General features: G+C 38.0%; 1 non-coding gene across 1 annotated transcript; it reads right to left on the bottom strand.

Moving 5' to 3' along the window:
• Positions 1-13,877: 13,877 nt before the first annotated feature.
• On the bottom strand, positions 13,878-13,984 carry LOC118486869. Its single transcript, XR_004880036.1, has one exon. It is a non-coding gene; the product is annotated as a small nucleolar RNA R71 (small nucleolar RNA).
• Positions 13,985-16,400: the final 2,416 nt, after the last annotated feature.

Raw genomic sequence — 16,400 nt, 5'->3', positions numbered from 1 at the left:
TTATATCCCTCTTCCCTTCATTAATGACATTTATGTTTAATAAATCTAGAGAAAAGTGTTCGGATAGTCCCTGTGGTTTACTCCGATTTCACCTTTAGTCCCTACATTTTCAAAATTACAGCTATAGTACTCAACTTTGACAAATTCGTTCTCGGATAGTCCCTGAAGCGGATGGAGGTTAGTTTTCTTAGTTAAGTGTGTCACACCCCTTTCAAAGGCGGAAGCACGAGGTGTGATCATGAAAGGTTCTCATTGCATACGATAAGTAAACATACTACATGATATAAAACAACTCCAAATTGCCATTCATAGTTTAAACATTCAAAACACAAGTTAAGTTTAAAGTTTACATCACAACAAAAGATAATTGTTTGAAAAGTTTACAACTTCACTTCAAATCAAAGATCAAGGTTTTGTTCCCTATATCACCGCAAGGAGGCGGGATATAGCAAACAAATCCATCAAAAGTGGCAACGGAGCATAGACACATGATATCTTGAAACATAAACAACTTTCTTGAGCAAAGAGACCGCGCGTACATCCACTTAGTTTCCTGAAATACATGTAAGTTTTGAAAATCGTCAACAAAAGTTTGTGTGAATTCATGCATATTTGTATAGAATGTTTGAGCATAGTTGTATGAAAACATGGTATGTACTTTGTAAAACGTGTTTGTAAACTGTATTATGTAAATGTAAGGAAATCAAGATCGCTAATGTTTCGCGTGGACATTAACATTTTTCACGACATAGGAAGCATCCAAACCTAGGCATTTTTGTCGTCACCTCGACTGAGACACAAAAACACTCTTTGGTAAAACGAGGCCAAGAGTGAGGTTGGCTGAAACCCATTAGATCTAACCTTTCACTCCCCGGTCTAAATGTAAACGTCGATTAATGGTGCTTAAGTTTCATTCTATTCGTAACATGATCTATACGTCATTCCTTAGTTTTGTTTCCACATACCATAGTACATTTATTTTCCCCATAGTTTAGAAAACAAGAAAATGTTTAAAAGTGGGGACATGAACTGATTTGCGTATTCTGCGTCGAAACTTCACCGGCGCTTGTCTCGTAGACGTCGTGACCTATAAACGTTCTACATGCGTTAATCACTTAAACTTGTAACTCACTAAGTACAAGTTACCATATTAAGTTAGGTATTTGTTTTGTATAAGTTCGTCATATGTGAGGGTCGTGCCCTTGATGATCGGGTCTCGCCCGTTCGTGGCATTAGTGTAAATTGAATTTGTATTGTTCACTTGTAAATTTATATTTTATTTCCAAAAATATATATTTGTGTATGTAGTATTTGAAAACGATATGTGTTAAAAATAATATATATTTTTAACTTATCCAAAATATGATACTTATATTATTTTCCAAAAATAAATATAAGTAATTTGTTAAATAATATTTTCAATATTATTTTTGGTATAAGTATACTTAGGAAAGTATACTTGTATTTATATGTAAATACTTGTGTATTTTACATTATTTGTCAAAAATCAATCCTTTGATTTTTAATACTTTTCCAGAATTATATTTCTTAAAAAATTTATATTTTTAAGGTTTGTTTATAATATATATATATATATATATATATATATTGTTATGCTTGTAAAATATATACATTTAGTTTTGTCATTTATCCGGTTTTGTATAATCTTCATTAAATGGTAGTAATTATATATATTGTCCAAATATATATATATATATATATATATATATGTCCAGATATTTGTCCAAGTCCATGTATTGTGAGGAATATATTTATGTTAATATATTTTTGTGTGTATTTTGGTATTTACACTCCTTTGGAGTATTTAATGTAGTTTTCAAGTTCCTAATTTACACTAATACATATAATACACATAATATACACTTAGCACATAATGGTGACCACTAAATATATATATTTTCCCTAAAAATATATATACTTAATATTGATTTTAACCTTTAAGAAAACCTTATTTCTTGACTTGTAATTTTTGTATAAAAATTAGGAAACCTTGGTAAATATTTTTGGATGAATTTTTGGGGAATAAGTTTCATCAAAATTTATATTTTTCTAAGTATCAAAATTTAATAAAAATTTTGACATGGTTTCCCCTAAACATGGAGGTTTTCCATGTTTTCAAAACATGTGTTTATTTTCTTTTCATCATCAAAAATCAAGTTTCAACAATTTCACAAGTAACATACATTAAAATCATCATGTTAAACCCTAGGATGAATGTCACACCCCGACCACGTAAAACAACCAAACGTGGCGGAAACGTCGGGGAGTGTTGTAACAGAATCATTGTTTCACAACCATGGAATAAATAATTTCATTTTATTGAATAAATGAACTCATTGTTTTAAATACCATCAAATAAGTACAACTATTATCTTTCAAGTTTTAAAGTCGCTAAGGCACGAGTCCATCCTAAGTGTAGCATATATCATCAATCATCACAAAGCAGCACCTGAAACATGTGTAAAAATAGGTACGTCAACATAAAAATGCCTGTGAGATACATAGGTTTTATTTTATTTATGATTCATGACTTATAAGTTTAAAGAAAAAGAATGTTTTAAGAAAAGTAGTCATGATCCTTGAAAAAGGTTTTCTTTTATAAATCATACCAAAATTTATAAGAAATCAGATGATATAAAATAATGTTACATAGGTAATTAAATAACTAAGTAAAATGAGTTTGTATAAAATATATTGTTTGAAAATCAATATTTCGATAAAAAAAAGTTTATAGTACATATAAAAATATACTTTGGTTTTAAGAAAGTTGAATAAGTAATATATTAAAATATATTTCAGTTCCAAAATCGTTAACCCAAGTGTACTAAATAACGCCACGGTATGTAATGTGATGAAAACACTTATATATAAGAAGTACCAGCGGCGTATCTACCATGTTTTCATCATATTACACCCGTCCCGTTATCTAAACACTAACCAAAACCCAATTGTAAAACAAATAGTATATTAAATATACTTTAGTTGTTAAAAATAATAATTTTCAGTAGTATATTAAAAGTATACTTTGGATTTATAAATAACATATTAAACTATGTTTTGGTTTGAAATAACATATTAAAACTATGCTTTGGATTATGAAAATAACATATCAAACTATGTTTTAATGATTAACAAAATATATGTTGGTTTTTGTACAATATCCCATATGAGAGCATATCAAACTACACTTTTGGGAGTATAACTTAATATACAAAAATAATGTGATTTAAGAATTCATTCAGACCTAGTGCATCAAAATACACCTTTGAGACTATAGAAATACCACAAAGGCAATCCCTATTTGGATGGAGCAACAAATTGGTTTCAGACATTCCATGACAACAGGAATGGGGTGTCAAATCCTATAGCGCTATATCATACTACCAACCGGTCTGGTGAACAAAATAAGTACTATTCCAACAATTTATTTTATAATCTTTGAGAAATCAGTGTTTATGTCATAAATAATCATTCAGTTTGTCAAAAGATAAATACTAACATGTATAATCAATTATACTTTGAAATCATGAAAATAACAGATAGGTACACATGCTTCACCCCAAAACAGTTTGAAAACAGTAAAAGAGGGGACTATGTACTCACTTGAGAGTGCTTAAGAGTCTTGAACCACTACCAAGCAAAGCTAGAGGAGCACGGAATCAAACAGCACCTAATATTGATAACTACATAAATAAACCGGACCTAAATCGGGAGATCGGATAGTATGAGGTCTCGTGAACCAAACGAGCGTGGGAACTCATATGATATGGTCTAACAAGGCTTACATACTAAAATGAAAGCTATCCTAAGTGCTTTCGACCCATTATGATCCATTAAGGTAGCTTACGCTACTTTAACGCGTCGCGCGCGCAATGCGCGTTCGAGACGTCTAACTAGCCCTATGACAAGTATTATATGCCAAAACATGTTTAAATATGCTACATAATCCGTTATGTGACAAAAACTTAGGTTAGATATGCTTAATTACCAATTATGTATGAAAAGGGCATTTTGGTAATTTACCTAAGGCATATAAACTACTTATCATACAACTACTTAAACTAGGTGACCATAAGGTATAACCTCGGAAGGTTATTCCCTATGCAACTATGGTCACTAAACATGTTTGGTCGGATCCTAATGATCGACCAAACGGGTCGTGTTCGAAAGTCTAAGCGGGTGTTTAGTCCGCTTGACTTACGACTCTACACAAGCACTAAACTAAAAGTGATGAGCTAAACATGTCGAAACATGTTTAACAAAGTTAGAAAACAGGTTTGGTATCAAAACAAATGGTTTTGATACATATAAGTAGCTTGGTTACAAAATACGTGAGAATACGCATTTTGACCGAAGCTACGACTCGTCACTGAGCCTAGATAACGTGGTAATCCGTAGGTATAGTCACTAGGGACTATGATCATCGTGATTACGCTCACGTTATGAAGTTCAAACGAACTTCGCGTTGACCATAAACTGGTCAAAGAAGAAAGTCAAACGCAGTTTGACTTTAACAATAAAAACGAATGAAAAGAACGAAAGAATACTTACAAAAGGTCCCCGCAAGCTCTTGATCCGATTTACCTTCAGGTATGAAGTATAAACTTCAACTTAGAAGGCCAGAATCAGATTAAGTGTGAGTTTGCAAGTGAAAGGGGTGGGCTATTTATAGATTTCCTTGCACCGTTAAGATCGTCTATCAAAAACCGAGCTTCGATCTCATCCGTACAAGTGGGCACATGGTATTTGGATACCATGGGCACTTGAAAACCATCAAATATAGCCCATAGATTGATCAAAAACCATTTGCAAGTGTGTGGAACAGCTGGATCAAGCTGGAAAACATTTCTGCTGATCTGGGACATGCTTACGGACCGTAAGACCATGCCCATATGGTCCGTAAGGACCTTGCAGGTCTGATACTTTCCAGAAATTGCAAAATGGTCCCTGCACTTGAGAAACATGCATTTCGGCCCATTTTTGACACGTTTAAGCCCCGTTAACCCCATTTCAAAGCTCTAATATGAAGTTAAAGTATAGGGAACTTAAAATGTGCTCAAAAATATCTCAGATGTCGGCTCGTTTGGTTGTACGGTTGCGTTGTTTGGTTAATTACGACGGAAGTCGTAACGAACGCAAAAACGATCCAAATTAAGCGATGAATGGAATTTTATCATGCCAATCATTAAAACATAATATTTTAATGATTACATAAATTTTTGGATGTCCGGATGTATTCAGAACGTAAGATATGCGCGAAAATGCAAACTTATGCACTTTTTGACGCTTTTAGTCCCTGAATGACCAAAAGTTTATTTTTGCGCACCAAACACCTCAAAGCCTATTTCTAAGCTATGTAAAGGATATTTAGGGCATATTTAACTTATGATCAAGCTCCGGAATGTTCGTTATTATACGAATTGGTATAGTTTCGCAGTTTGACACAATTAGTCCCTACGATCGAACAAACTTGATTTCAACACACCAAACCCTCCAAAACTTGTTTCTAAGTTATGTGGAGGTTATTTAAGGTATGTTAAGCCTATTTCACTATTCCGGAGTGTTTGTTGCGTTAAACTAGTTATATTTACGCATCAGTGCGTGTATAACCTTCCAAAAAGCGATTTAGAGCTTGAAATCGGACAAGAATTGATATGTGCAAACGATACACATATTTTTACAAATCCCAACTATGAAATACAATATTTTATTGGTTTGGCATTTATTTGATGGTTGAAGTGACACAGGTGTCACAGTCTCCCCTACTTTAGGAAATTTCGTCCCGAAATTTGATTTTAGAGGAAACTTGTGAAGACAGCTCTGACGGTTTCGCTTTCAAATAAATCCATTGAACCCTAAGTAAAACTCTGGGCCATGTTAGGATTCTTAGCAAAATTGTCAACCCTCAAAGTGAAGTCCTTGTAGTAGCAAAACATGGAGTTTCAAATTATGGACAGGAGAACGTTTCTCATGAAGACTTATCATAGGAAACTTGTGTGTGCTTGAAATCAGAATTTGGGGAGTGTAAGATAAAATGAAATCGGTCAAAGTCTAATACTTCTCCCGTATCATTACTCTTGTTACTATAAGTCTTAACACATGACAAAACTTCCTGTGGTTTATGTGCACTAAATTCCATAATTATGTAGGCCTCCATAATTACGTAATTCCTTGCACAGTCCGCACAATTCATTTCATAATGCGTATGGGAAAAATCAATTGAATAGACATGAAGCGATTTGACTAGACCACCAAAGGGTCTTTTTAACTAGATCAACGAACGATCTTTTTTAACTAGACCAACACATGATCTTTTTAACTAGACCGTCACACGATCTTCTTAAATAGACCACTTAAGGGATCTTTTCAATTATATCATCACATGATATTCCTAACCAGATTTTCAAATCAATCTGTTTAACTAGACAACTCAAGGGATCCAATATTTGAATAATACTTTAAAACCCAAGGGACTTTAACTACAACGTAGAAGTCCATTAAGGATTCAAGATAGTACCTTTAGATATCCTACTACGAATCCCTCATATGAGATATGGAAGATTCTACGAGGATTTGGATACAAAACACAAAACATATAAGAAAACATATAAGCACATAATCATATAATTTAGTTAACTTGATCTTTAATTTATTATCTTTGGGCACGGATATTTAAAGCACACTAGGAATCCAATCCGTGGATTTCATTTGGCACTTTAATCATTTTCAAGAATCTATCTATGGAGATAGAAGGATCTTTAATAGGAGTTTGGCTTTGTTTCTTAAAAGAAACGAGTATTTAAGGTTTTTGGGGAGATCACAAGTGATCATAATAATGACAGAACCAAACGAGTAGTTTGTCTTTGTGTTGTTCTCATAAGATCGTATCAAACATTCACACAATCGCATCGGTTTTGCAAAAAATAAAAACGACGAATTTTTATTTATATAACAACTGACTTGCCTTTAAATGTCAAAAGATAACAACCAGAGGAAATAACAAAAGACTAATTGTTCACTGCTGCATCATTGTTCACGTTTGCCTCATTGATGTTAAACGCCCGTCCACGAGCTGGAGGTACGTTAACAAGTCTTGGGCAATTGTTTCTGTAGTGAGTAAGGTCACCACAGTTATAACATGACCCTGGGGGGAACCGTGCTTGAACAGCGGCAGGGTTTGCAGCAGCTTGATTTGCATAACGGCAAACATTGATCAAATGTCCCAACCGCCCACAATGGGTACATTTGTGACACTGCTCCTGCTCCAGATGATGACGGTTGCACTTGTTGCACAAAGGTGCGGTACCAACATAGTTTTGCCTTTTGCGAGGTTGTGCTGGCTGGTTTGGTGCAACCTGTTTCTCTTGAGCAGTGATGGCGCAGTTTTGAGAAGCCTTACGCTTCTTCTTCTTGGATCCTTCAACCTGGTTTTCCTTTGGCTCAGCTGGAGCAGTCTTGTCGGATGGTCTTGGGTCGCCCTTTCGAAAAAGCTTTTTCTTCCTGATGTGGGATTCAGTTAAGGTGGCAGACAATTCAATGGCTTGTCTGACAGTAGTAGGGTTGCTGCCAGTAACAATATCCTGAACTAGGTCAGGAAGACCATCCATATATTTCTCAATCGCCTTATCCACAGGTGTAACCATAGCAGGACATAGCAGGCTCAATTCCTCATAGCGGTCAGTATAGGCGCGATGCTCACTGCTGTCTTGCTTCAGGTCATCAAATTCCCTTTCTAAAGCCCTCAATTCATGACGAGGACAAAACTCCCTCATCATAAGAGCCCTAAGCTCAGCCCAAGTTTGTGCTAATGCGACCTCAGCACCACGGTCCCTCATAATTCCGTTCCACCATGTGAGAGTCCTCTTCTGAAACACACTGGATACAAACTCGACTTTCCGATTGTCTGGACATTGAACATGACGAAATGTACTTTCGATGCTTTCGAACCACTGTAGGAGCCCAGTTGCTCCTTCAGAACCACTAAACTTGAGTGGGTTAGCTGAATTGAAGCTTTTGAAATTGCATGGAGCATTCTGGTTATTGTTGGCTTGGTTTACTTGGGTAATAACATCTGGGAGCACAGCAGCCATATGCTGTGCCATAATATGTGCCATTTCGGCATTTGAGAGCGGATTTTCTCGTCGAGGAGGCATTCTAAAAGGGGAAACAGGAAGGAAAACAAGTGAAAGGATTAGACAAAAAGAATGAGATGAGACAAAATTGATGAAAGCAAAGATGGTGGTCATTTATTTGTTACTACAAAGCAACAAACGACACATGGTGATTAATCAAAGTAAATGGGTCAAAAATAATGCATCGCGAAGACATACTCGCCTATAAGTGGACACTCACCCCAAGAGTTCCCAGGTAAGAGTGACTGGTCCGATACTGCGGATTTGAACGAACACTCTAGCCTTAGACAGAAAACTCAGGGTACAGGCACCCACCCTTCCAGTTTGCACGTGTTCACATTATTTAGACCAAGCTTTGATGGGATTTTAAAAACTTAAAGGGTTCCAAACCTTATTATAAATCATCCTAGAACAGATGATTAGTTTTCAAGATGGAAACGAAATTTGTGTTCTTATTGTGGTAGTCACCTAAGAATAAGTGACGGTACTGTTTTAAAACTAAACACAAGATAACTTGTGTTAGGGTCCTAGGAAGATTATAGTCTAGGTCAAAGAATTACTAATAACCTAATTCCCTATAACCATTGGCTCTGATACCAACTTTTCTGTCACACCCCGACCACGTAAAACAACCAAACATGGCGGAAACGTCGGGGAGTGTTGTAACAGAATCATTGTTTCACAACCATGGAATAAATAATTTCATTTTATTGAATAAATGAACTCATTGTTTTAAATACAATCAAATAAGTACAACTATTATCTTTCAAGTTTTAAAGTCGCTAAGGCACGAGTCCATCCTAAGTGTAGCATATATCATCAATCATCACAAAGCAGCACCTGAAACATGTGTAAAAATAGGTACGTCAGCATAAAAATGCCTGTGAGATACATAGGTTTTATTTTATTTATGATTCATGACTTATAAGTTTAAAGAAAAAGAATGTTTTAAGAAAAGTAGTCATGATCCTTGAAAAAGGTTTTCTTTTATAAATCATACCAAAATTTATAAGAAATCAGATGATATAAAATAATGTTACATAGGTAATTAAATAACTAAGTAAAATGAGTTTGTATAAAATATATTGTTTGAAAATCAATATTTTGATAAAAAAAGTTTATAGTAGATATAAAAATATACTTTGGTTTTAAGAAAGTTGAATAAGTAATATATTAAAATATATTTCAGTTCCAAAATCGTTAACCCAAGTGTACTAAATAACGCCACGGTATGTAATGTGATGAAAACACGTATATATAAGAAGTACCAGCAGCGTATCTACCATGTTTTCATCATATTACACCCGTCCCGTTATCTAAACACTAACCAAAACCCAATTGTAAAACAAATAGTATATTAAATATACTTTAGTTGTTAAAAATAATAATTTTCAGTAGTATATTAAAAGTATACTTTGGATTTATAAATAACATATTAAACTATGTTTTGGTTTGAAATAACATATTAAAACTATGCTTTGGATTATGAAAATAACATATCAAACTATGTTTTAATGATTAACAAAATATATGTTGGTTTTTGTACAATATCCCATATGAGAGCATATCAAACTACACTTTTGGGAGTATAACTTAATATACAAAAATAATGTGATTTAAGAATTCATTCAGACCTAGTGCATCAAAATACACCTTTGAGACTATAGAAATACCACAAAGGCAATCCCTATTTGGATGGAGCAACAAATTGGTTTCAGACATTCCATTACAACAGGAATGGGGTGTCAAATCCTATAGCGCTATATCATACTACCAACCGGTCTGGTGAACAAAATAAGTACTATTCCAACAATTTATTTTATAATCTTTGAGAAATCAGTGTTTATGTCATAAATAATCATTCAGTTTGTCAAAAGATAAATACTAACATGTATAATCAATTATACTTTGAAATCATGAAAATAACAGATAGGTACACATGCTTCACCCCAAAACAGTTTGAAAACGGTAAAAGAGGGGACTATGTACTCACTTGAGAGTGCTTAAGAGTCTTGAACAACGACCAAGCAAAGCTAGAGGAGCACGGAATCAAACGACACCAAATATTGATAACTACATAAATAAACCGGACCTAAATCGGGAGATCGGATAGTATGAGGTCTCGTGAACCAAACGAGCGTGGGAACTCATATGATATGGTCTAACAAGGCTTACATACTAAAATGAAACCTATCCTATGTGCTTTCGACCCATTATGATCCATTAAGGTAGCTTACGCTACTTTAACGCGTCGCGCGCGCAATGCGCGTTCGAGACGTCTAACTAGCCCTATGACAAGTATTATATGCCAAAACATGTTTAAATATGCTACATAATCCGTTATGTGACAAAAATTTAGGTTAGATATGCTTAATTACCAATTATGTATGAAAAGGGCATTTTGGTAATTTACCTAAGGCATATAAACTACTTATCACACAACTACTTAAACTAGGTGACCATAAGGTATAACCTCGGAAGGTTATTCCCTATGCAACTATGGTCACTAAACATGTTTGGTCGGATCCTAATGATCGACCAAACGGGTCGTGTTCGAAAGTCGAAGGGGGTGTTTAGTCCGCTTGACTTACGACTCTACACAAGCACTAAACTAAAAGTGACGAGCTAAACATGTCGAAACATGTTTAACAAAGTTAGAAAACAGGTTTGGTATCAAAACAAATGGTTTTGATACCTATAAGTAGCTTGGTTACAAAATACGTGAGAATACGCATTTTGACCGAAGCTACGACTCGTCACTGAGCCTAGATAACGTGGTAATCCGTAGGTATAGTCACTAGGGACTATGATCATGTTATTCTGGACACTTAAACCTTAATTTTGCATGTTATTTTGATGTTTAAGTGCTGATTTTTGATGAATCCTGCAGAATTCTACATTTAAAGTGCGTTTTGGGCAGTTTTTAGTGCGAATTTTAGCTTCCGGAAAGTGTTTATGTTAACCCTTGTTCACATACTTGGGTTTTAATGTATTTTTGATACTGGACCTACATCTAGGTCCTAAATCTATCGTTTAACTACATGCTGAAACTATGCTTGTCACACCCTGACTTTTGCGGAAGCGTGATTATGTGTGACTTGCTTAATATCATTGCATTCAACCATATCAAACAACTATATGATAATACACAAGATGTTCATCCATTACTTAAGTTTTAAAATATCACAAACATCATTGTCTTAAAATCCCAACACAGACTTTGAATCAAAAATTACAAACCATGCAAATTGTCTTAGAGTTCCATAAGGACTCGACCAAAAGACTTTAATAAAAACCAAGCTTGGAAGATGTGTCTGGTCCAGGATAAGACACACTATCCAAACCCTAAGACACCGGATGACATCTTTTATTCCCATCATTACTTGAAACATCCAAACGCCCGCCAGATCCACATTTAATTCCCTGAAATACATGTTGATATGTTTATAATTACACATATTTTTCGTATCAAATTCCTTACATTCTTATGATTTTGGATGTGGTTTTCTCGCGATTTGGATACTTAATTGTTTAAATTATGGATTTGCAGGAATTGATGATGAACCTGCTAATTTCGTGGTGAAAACGGAAGAAAAATGGTGCAGCGAAAGGAACACGGTAAGACGTGTCGGAAAAGCAAGAAAAAAATAAAATAATGTTGTACAGGACCCTTTACGGACCGTAAGACCAGGTCTTTACGGTCCGCAAGGAGGAGGCGCGCACCCGGATTGACCTAGTTGCTTACGGACCGCAAGCCTTTCACCATACGGTCCGTAAGCGAGTCGGTTTTCGCAAAAAAATTATAAATCAAGGCAGCCGACTAGGGTTTATTCATTCACGCAACACAGGCGGCATTGGAGCATTCTTGGACGATTGTGAGGCATCTTGAAGCTGTGCAAGAGTCTTGGAAGCTTTCGGTTCGAGTTTGGAGCGTTTCGGGTTCGTTAAACATTAGTTTTTCGGTTTCTTTTCGTCTTGAACTATGAATTCAGTTGTTTCCAGACTTTGTTCAGTTGTTTTATTGAATATTATGAGTAGCTAAACTTCACAACTACCTAGGTTTTGATGAACTAGAAGATTGTAATGCGTTTGTGACATGTTTTCGGTTATTTGATGTGATTTACATAACTTGGCTTTGATATTGATCTTGATATTGCATGTTGGTGTATTTTGATTGTTTTATTAGTCAATAAATTCAGCGGTTTAGGCACGAAGAAATTCCCCCTAGACTTAGGATTTAATTTAATTCGGTTATCTTAGGATTTTCGGGTTGAATATTGTGTTGAGAAATTGACCAAGTTGATTAATAATTAAAATCACGATATTAAAACTTGCATCCTCATCTTGTGACTCGAAAGACGATTAGGGTGAGCTAGGTTATTAGCTAATTATTGGTGGGTAGATTGGGTGACCGATAGCTCGGGCTCGTTTATTGCATCGTAATTAGGGTTTCCTAGGATTTTAATTATCAAAGTTGGGTTTGCTTTGCGATTGTGGGATTCTCTCTCAATATTATTGTCTCTGAGGTCAAAAGGATTCTATTTTCGTAGGATTGGGTATCGATAGCTCGAGCCTGTTCGTTCTAGCACTTCACATTTAGTCTTGCTTTCTCGTTTGGGACATCTCTAGCGGGGGGTCAATCGAGGGAAATAGACATTTAACCGTCATCATTGTCACGTTAGCATTGCATGATTCTAGGGATTCGACACCTAGGTAGCCTTTATCTCATATACATTTGATCACAATTTGCGCGCGTGTTTGCTTCGTTTGCTCGTTTTGTTTCCTACGTTTTCTTGCTTATTTTAGTTGTTAATTAATTATTCAAAATCACTCAAAACAAATCTAAAAATTTGACTACTTATTCGATAGAGGTTCAGTATCTAGAGTTTGCATATGGTGTCCACGGATTGATATCCGGTCTTGCCATCTACACTACACTGCGACCGGTGCACTTGCCGATTGTGTGTGGTTTAGGTTGTGATTCCGTTTTTAAAACTTGTTCGAATTTAATATACACATTTTCACACATCAAGTTTTTGGCGCCGTTGCTAGGGACACTGGCACTTTAGAGAACGATCCGAGTCGTCTATTTAGTTGTTTATTTGCTTTCATAGATTTCCATTGCCTTTAGGCGCCTTTTGCTTGCAATTTGTGCCTTTAGGGTTAGATTTGCTTTAGTACTTAGATTAGATTTCTTCTCATTGTATGCACCACACTCGTTCATAGGGGCCACCTTCGTTTGCTGCTTCGTCTGAGCCCGAGCGAGATTTCCACGAGCGCCTTCGCATTTTCCGAGCTAGTCAGGTACACACTTCATCTTCTGCTTCTACTATGGGTGACAATGAAGCCCCAGCTAGGAGAGTCGTCGCAGACTACGCCAGGCCGAACGCGGCCAATGCTCGTTCCAGCATTACCCGACCCGCTATCGGGGTTAATCGCTGGCAGATTCCACCCCAGATCATCACGATGGTTACGAACACCATCCAATTCCATGGACTACCTTCTGAGGACCCGAATGTCCATCTCTCGTGCTTTTCTGCTATCTGCGATACGTTCCAGGAGCAAGGTGTCACCGAGGATGCCTGCAAGCTGCGCCTATTTCCATTCTCGCTCGCTGACCGCGCCCATGCTTGGTTGGAATCCCTTCTTGCGGGATCCATTACTACTTGGGCCGGTATGAAAGAAAAATTCTTAGATAAGTATTTCCCTCCTTCCAAAACCGCTCGTCTGAGGAGCATGATCCAAGAGTTTCGTCAAAAGGAGGGAGATTCATTCTACGAGACATGGGAGCGTTTCAAGGAGTTATTACTCAAGTGTCCTCATCACGGATTTGAGGATTGGGCTTTAGTTGAGAGGTTCTATCATGGAGTGACGCCCACTACGAGGAATATGCTGAACACTACTGCCGGTGGCAAACTTCTGACCGCCAAGACACCTGATGAGTGCATGGATATGTTCGAGGATATAGCGATGAGTAGCTACGAGTTTCCTGAGTCTAGAGATTCATCCACTACACATAGAGGAGTGCACAAGGTCGATGAGGTCACCAGGATGCAAGCACAGATTGATGCTTTGAAGCAGCAGGTGAGTGATATGAAGGTACAGAAGGAGGAGCTATGCGAGATATGCACTGGTAGGCATGACACGACCGCGTGTCCTATTGCCCCTACTGAGACACTAGAGCAGGTAGAATTTGTGGGAAATCGAAATCAGGGAAATTTTGGGGAGCGTTACAATTCGAATTGGAGGAACCACCCGAATTTCAGTTGGAAGAACAACCACCCACCGGGGTTTCAGCAGCGTCAGAACTTGTTTCAGGACGCAGGAGCAGGATCGAGTTCGGGTACAAATAAAAGCCCCACGTTGGAGGAGATGCTGAGGCAGAACCAGGAGACAATGAAGCAGCATCAAGAGACCCTGGTTCAGCAGACACAATTACTGACTCAGTTCATGACCAGAGAGGAGGCACGACATCAGGAGAACCAGTCGCGATTCTTGGAGCATGAGACTTTCATGAAGAATCAGAGCATGGCTTTCCAGAATCTTGAGAGGACTGTAGGTGCGATGTCAGAGAAGTTGAGTCAAAGACCCCCTGGTGGTCTCCCTAGTAGCACTGAGGGTAATCCAAATGCTACTGCAAAGGCTGTTACTACGAGGAGTGGTCGAGGAGCTGTAGAGGTCGAGCCAGTAGTCGATGAGGACCCGGAGGTCGACGAGGTGATTGAGATGGAGACCCCTGCTGGCAAAGTGCACCCTAGGCTGCGCCCAGCAAGTACAGCACAGTCCAGCGGGTCTCCAGTAGAGAAGAAGGATGCAGAGAAGGAGCCGATGAGGGTGTACAAGCCGACACCCCCTTACCCTGGTAGGTTAGTGAAGGGTAAGGACGCGGAGCAGTATGGTCGTTTCATGGAGATGCTGAAGAAGTTACACGTGAACATCCCGCTCGTCGAGGCTTTGGCGAAGATGCCAAAGTATGCGAAGTTTTTGAAGGATCTTCTTACGAATAAGAAGAAATTAGAGGATCTTTCGACTGTCACCCTGCGTGAGGAGTGTTCTGCTGTCGTGCAGAACAAGCTGCCAAAGAAAATGACTGATCCTGGTAGCTTTACCATCCCATGTCTGATTGGGAATCTTACTGTCAGTAATGCGCTTGCTGACCTAGGTGCTAGCATAAATCTCATGCCCTATTCCATTTTCGCTAAGCTTGACCTAGGAGAGCCTTCCCCTACGCGCATGAGTATTCAGCTCGCCGATCGATCGGTGAAGTTTCCTAGGGGCATCATGGAGAACATGTTGGTGAAGGTCGACAAATTCGTGTTTCCAGTTGACTTCGTCATCCTTGATATGGACGAGGACTCTGAGGTCCGACTGATATTAGGTCGTCCATTCCTTGCCACGGCACGAGTACTCATTGACGTGTACGACGGCAAGTTGACTCTTCGAGTAGATGAGGATGAGGTCACATTCGACATTCAGCGTTCTATGAGGCATACCCAGCAGCATGATGACACTCTATACTTTATCGATACTCTTATGTCACATGTGGGTGGCCTTCTCAGCGAGATTTGTGGGAGAGATGCGTCTGATACGCATGATGCTAGTATGGATGATCAGGGGAGTGAGGTCACTGAGTTAGATGTTGAGCAGGACCCTCTGTTGCAGGCTACCGAGCCTTCCCCTAGATTCGAGGTGTTTGAGGTTATCGAGGAGGAGGAGATTCCGAAGGAGAGACCGTCTGTTGAGGCACCCCCACCCCTGGAGTTGAAGGAGTTACCGTCTCATCTGGAGTACACATTCTTGGGCGAGGGATCACAGTTACCCGTCATCATTTCTGCTGGATTGACGGAGGAGGAGAAGAAGAAGCTGATGAGTGTTTTGAGAGAGCACAAGCAGGCTATTGCGTGGAAGCTGATGGACATCAAGGGTATTAACCCTTCGTTTTGCACGCACAAGATTTTGATGGAAGAGGAGTTCAAGCCGGTGGTTCAGCCTCAGAGAAGGCTAAACCCTAATATGCAGGAGGTTGTGAAGAAAGAGGTGATTAAGTTGCTGGATGCAGGACTGATTTACCCGATTTCGGACTCTGCCTGGGTGAGTCCCGTCCAGGTGGTCCCCAAGAAGGGGGGTATGACAGTGGTCGTCAACGATAGGAATGAGTTGATACCCACCCGGACCGTCACCGGCTGGCGAGTTTGCATAGATTATCGCAGACTCAATGATGCCACGCGCAAGGATCACTTTCCTTTG

This window comes from Helianthus annuus, chromosome 14 (genome assembly GCF_002127325.2).
Source record: "Helianthus annuus cultivar XRQ/B chromosome 14, HanXRQr2.0-SUNRISE, whole genome shotgun sequence".
Taxonomy (NCBI): domain Eukaryota; kingdom Viridiplantae; phylum Streptophyta; class Magnoliopsida; order Asterales; family Asteraceae; genus Helianthus; species Helianthus annuus.
This window is presented reverse-complemented; position numbering and strand designations above follow the sequence as displayed.